General features: G+C 39.7%; 1 long non-coding RNA gene across 1 annotated transcript in view; it reads right to left on the bottom strand.

Annotated features, from left to right (window-relative positions):
• Positions 1-3,369, bottom strand: part of LOC108517794 (uncharacterized) — a 25,150-nt gene extending 21,781 nt beyond the window's left edge. The window contains exons 1-2 of the long non-coding RNA XR_001882210.1: positions 3,257-3,369; positions 168-398 (exon numbers count right to left, since the gene is read on the bottom strand). This is a non-coding gene — a long non-coding RNA (uncharacterized LOC108517794). The remainder of the gene's footprint in view (positions 1-167; positions 399-3,256) is intronic.
• Between the last annotated feature and the right edge of the window lie 1,029 nt (positions 3,370-4,398).

Here is a 4,398-nt window from a genome sequence, read left to right as displayed (position 1 = left end):
AAAAAAAAAAAAAAAAAAAAAGATTGAATGATGTGACCCTTACATTGAACTTCATGCTCCCTCCTCACCTTACTTTCCAATCCAACATTCAGCCTTTGGCATGTGATCAATGTTTCCTGATAAATCAGTCAATCAAACAAATGAATAAATACATCCACATGTCTTACACAGTTATGAGTAAAGACACATTTTTTTTTTTCCATTTCAAATGATGAGTTTGGAGGTGGAAATTGATCATTTTGCATTTAATCTTCTTTTTGTTTTTCCTCCATTTCTTCTACAAGGAGAACAGATCGACGATTTGCTAACTATGCTCCAGCACAATCATTCCTGAGCTGTATACTTAATGTGGCAGGAAGAGCAAATCAAAAGCTAACAGTATGTGTTCCATCCTTTACCTGGAAGAAAAAAAAAAAAAAAGATGTAGTCAAAGGCCAAACTTTGGTAATAAGCTAGGCTTCACAAGAAGGGTATATATCATCTCAAAAATTATGTCACCATAATCTATGGCAGGGAAGTATTTCTCAGGCAGTTGAGACATATTAACTTTGACAGATCCATTATTAGCCAATGGCAAAATAACAAAACGCTTATAACAGGAATTGAAGAACTAACACCTCTGGACTAATGAACACAGCATCTGTAGGAAACATCTAAACAAGGCCAAAGTCAAAAATCTCTGCTTCATCATGGTATCATGACCACAAACCGAGTTTTCCCCATGTTAATTTAGAATATGGATAATGTGGACAATTTATTTAAATATGCGAATAATTATAATTGTGAATTTTAACCCAAGATGTGCCCTTCCTTTGTTCTCCCGCAAATCACAAGTCAAAATTACTGAATATGATGATTTTAGATTGGCCAGAGGCACTCCCCTCTAGAAGCCATCAGTGGATTTCTTTTACCTAGGAATAACGTTCATGCTCCTTAGCAAGACATTAAATGTCCTTCATGTCCAGGTTCTGATTTATATTTAGAGGCCTGTATCCTACGACATCTCTCCGTTGACCTTGTAGTTTTTACATGCCAATCTATTTACCAACCCAGGAATAGAACACTGATATTGTTTGGCTGTGTCCCCACCCAAATCTCATCTTGAATTGTAACTCCTGTAATTCCCATGTGTTGTGGAAGGGACCTGGTGGGAGATAATTGAATCATGTAGGCAGTTTCCCCCATACTGTTCTCATGGTAGTGAATAAGTCTCATGAGATCTGATGGTTTGATAAGGAGTTTCCCCTTTTGCTTTCTCATTCTCTCTTGTCTGTCACCATGCAAGACATGCCTTTTGCCTTCTGCCATGATTGTGAGGCCTTCCCAGTCATGTGGAACTGTGAGTCTATTAAATCTCTCTTTTTTTTTTTTTATAAATTACCTAGTCTTGGGTTTGTCTTTATCAGCAGCATGAGAATGGACTAACACAAACACATTCTTCTACTTGGTGTCTTTCTTCGGTGTCTCTTCTTCTTGGTGTATCTTCAGCCTGGGAGGTTCTTCCACACTTTCTTCCCCCATTGAAACTTCTAATCATCCTCTAAGACTCAGTTTAGTTGTTTCCTCTTCTGTGAAGCTTTCCCTGATTCCTCCAGACAAATTAAATACTCTTCTGTGGAACAACAGCAAACTTCTTGCACGCTAATTTAGCCCCATTAACAATGACATCTTGTGTATTGAAGGCTATTTGAATGTCTTTTTCCCTTCCTATATTATACACCCCTATGGTTAGGATCTATTCCCAGAGTCACAGTGCTTAGCATGCTGCTTTGCATTCAAAGGGACAATGAGTATATATATTTTTGAGGATTGAATGAACAAATCCAAGTGTAGAGTTGTTTATGGTATATTTTTAACTTGTGATATTATAATACATAGAGCATCCAATAAGTGATAAAACCATTACAACCAGAGGAAATAGGAAGACAGGTAACCTAGAGAGTAGATTTTAAACACAGAAGAAGAATAGGATAGCAACATAAGGTGTTTATTGCTATAAATTTCTCTCTTAAGATACAAAAGCCAAACTTCAGTGTAAAATTAATGCTGCAATGCCGTATAAGGAGAACACTCATTTGGGGACCATCGCACCTGAATTCATAGTCTGAATCTACTGTTTAACTCATCAGGATCTATTTCCTCTTCTACATAATGGAAGCAGAAAGCTTTATATGTCAGTGCTGTTGTAAGGATCAAGTGAGATCATGTGTGTGGTAGAAATGGGGAGTGGAGATGAGAGAAAGGCTACTATTAGGAGATTAACCCATGTGATTTTCCCGAATTACTATAAATTCTGGTCAGGTATGATTCTATTGCCTCAAGGAAGGCATCAAACAGCAGAAAAAGCGTAAACAGGAACCAATCCTTGGGTTTGGAATTTCAGGAGCCTAACTTGAGAGGGAATGGAAAAAACATCATGTGTATCTATCATCGGTTTGGAAGAGAATGCTATAAGTAAGAGCGAACTTTCCTTTTTCTTACCCCCACTCCAGGCTTCAACTTTTAGTTACACAAAATGTTCCAGGCTGGACAATGGAGGCAGACCTCAAATCCTTTAGATGCTGCAGGGCAAGGAAAGTAGAACCTTCTATGGGGACCCACCCCATGCTGAGCTCTGGGGAGAATGGGGAATCACTACGTACGTTTACGGGATTTGAGAGCAAAGGAAGCCTATGCCTCATTTCTCATGACGAAGCAAACCCCTAAGAAGAAATTATTGAAACGTATCTGGAGAAGAAACAGCCTTAAAAATTTTCACTACATCCTTGTGGCTCAGTGTGGCCAAGAAGTAATAGAAACATCAAATGAACCTACTGTGACACAGAAGTGGATGAGGCCTACCACAGCCTCCCAGAGGTCCTACAACCCCAAGTGGGAGATACATCACATTTTCTGTAAATCCCAAGGGGGCAGAAACGATGCAAAGACAGGCATATCCAATGGGACTTTCAGGATGGGAACAAGAAACAATGTAGCAGGTCTTCATAAGTGAGTGACAATTACCTGACAGCAGTGAGGCTGGTGACAGGGACCTGCCCATCCAACACCTCGGTACTATGCACTTCCCCTCACTCAGAGGACAGATAAAATCCCAAGGAAAGAAGAGAGGGAAAGACTGAATTAACTGAACTAACAGGGATTTAACACATCCAAGAGGATGGTGTTTCATAGTAGAAATTACATAAAGTTTTAGAAGAAAAAGAAGGGAAGCTACATTATTTACTCCCCTGAGTTTATAGACCTGGGCTTTACTTACACAAAGTGTCCAACCCGGAGTTGACATGAAGTTCTCAATGAATGTAGTCCTTCCTCTCCTCCTCTTACCTCCCGGATGGACATGATCAGGATTTTGAATGGATATTTAGTATCTTATACAAGACACAAGGGTTGACACACTTTTTCTGTAAAGGCAGATCATAAATATTTTAGGTTTTGCATGCGGTAGGCTCTATTGCAACAACTGTGTTCTGCCCTTATAACATGAAAGCAGCCATAGACAATACATAAACAAATGAGTGTGTTCATTTTCCAATAAAAATTTATTTCCAAAAGCAGGCAATGGCCTAGATTTGGCCTGCAGGCCATAGTTTAGTGACCCCTGGACTAGAGGAAGGGAAAGTAGCTGAAAGAGGCTATTAAAATAATTATGAGATAATATAGGCCTGAGTTAAGATCACAGCTGTAGGAATAGAAAGGCATAAATAAATTAGGGAAGAGCAGGCAAGCAGCTACAGAAAGAAGAATCAGTGAACAATTCGCATATGACTTCTACCTTTGTAGACTGAAAAAAAATGAGATAGTACTGAAAAAAATGGAGCAGTTTGAAAAAGTTTGGAATCCTAAGAGAGAAGAGAATATAAATACCTCCCTTACCACAAAGGGTCTTAGTGCCCTTAATTCTACATATGTAGAGTTCAAAAACAGAAAGAACAAGAAAAACAACTCTTTCCACAGGTTCAAGCTGCCACACTTCAGCAGTCATAATAGGGTACTATAATATTTCACAAGTGCCGTCTGGACTCAGTGCTGATGTCATGGTTGAAAACTCTTCAATTCTTCACGCAGGCAATTTGCCGTGTCCCAAACCCAACCACTTTTCTTATCAGACGTCCACTCTCCAGAGTCACTAGGCACATATCCCAACCTTCCCAGGGCTAGGTACCAAACAAGCAGGGACAGCATCTTTGCCCCAACTCCCTGGCACTATGCAAATTAGCTGATCCCCAGGAAGCCCTTGAACCTAACTTCCTCTCACTTGCCACACATAAGTCATCTGCTACATTTTCAACTTTTTGTTTCCCTGTCTCCAGGTGCAATCCTCTGTGTGGCCCTTCATGGTAACCTTCTCTCCTCTGGAGCTGTAAGTAGTAAAGTGTACTGCCTTCCATCTATCCAATT

The sequence above is a fragment of the Rhinopithecus bieti genome, unplaced genomic scaffold (genome assembly GCF_001698545.2).
Source record: "Rhinopithecus bieti isolate Rb0 unplaced genomic scaffold, ASM169854v2 scaffold_41709, whole genome shotgun sequence".
Taxonomy (NCBI): domain Eukaryota; kingdom Metazoa; phylum Chordata; class Mammalia; order Primates; family Cercopithecidae; genus Rhinopithecus; species Rhinopithecus bieti.
Note: the sequence above shows the minus strand (reverse complement) of the source record. Positions and strands in the feature narration are given on the sequence as shown.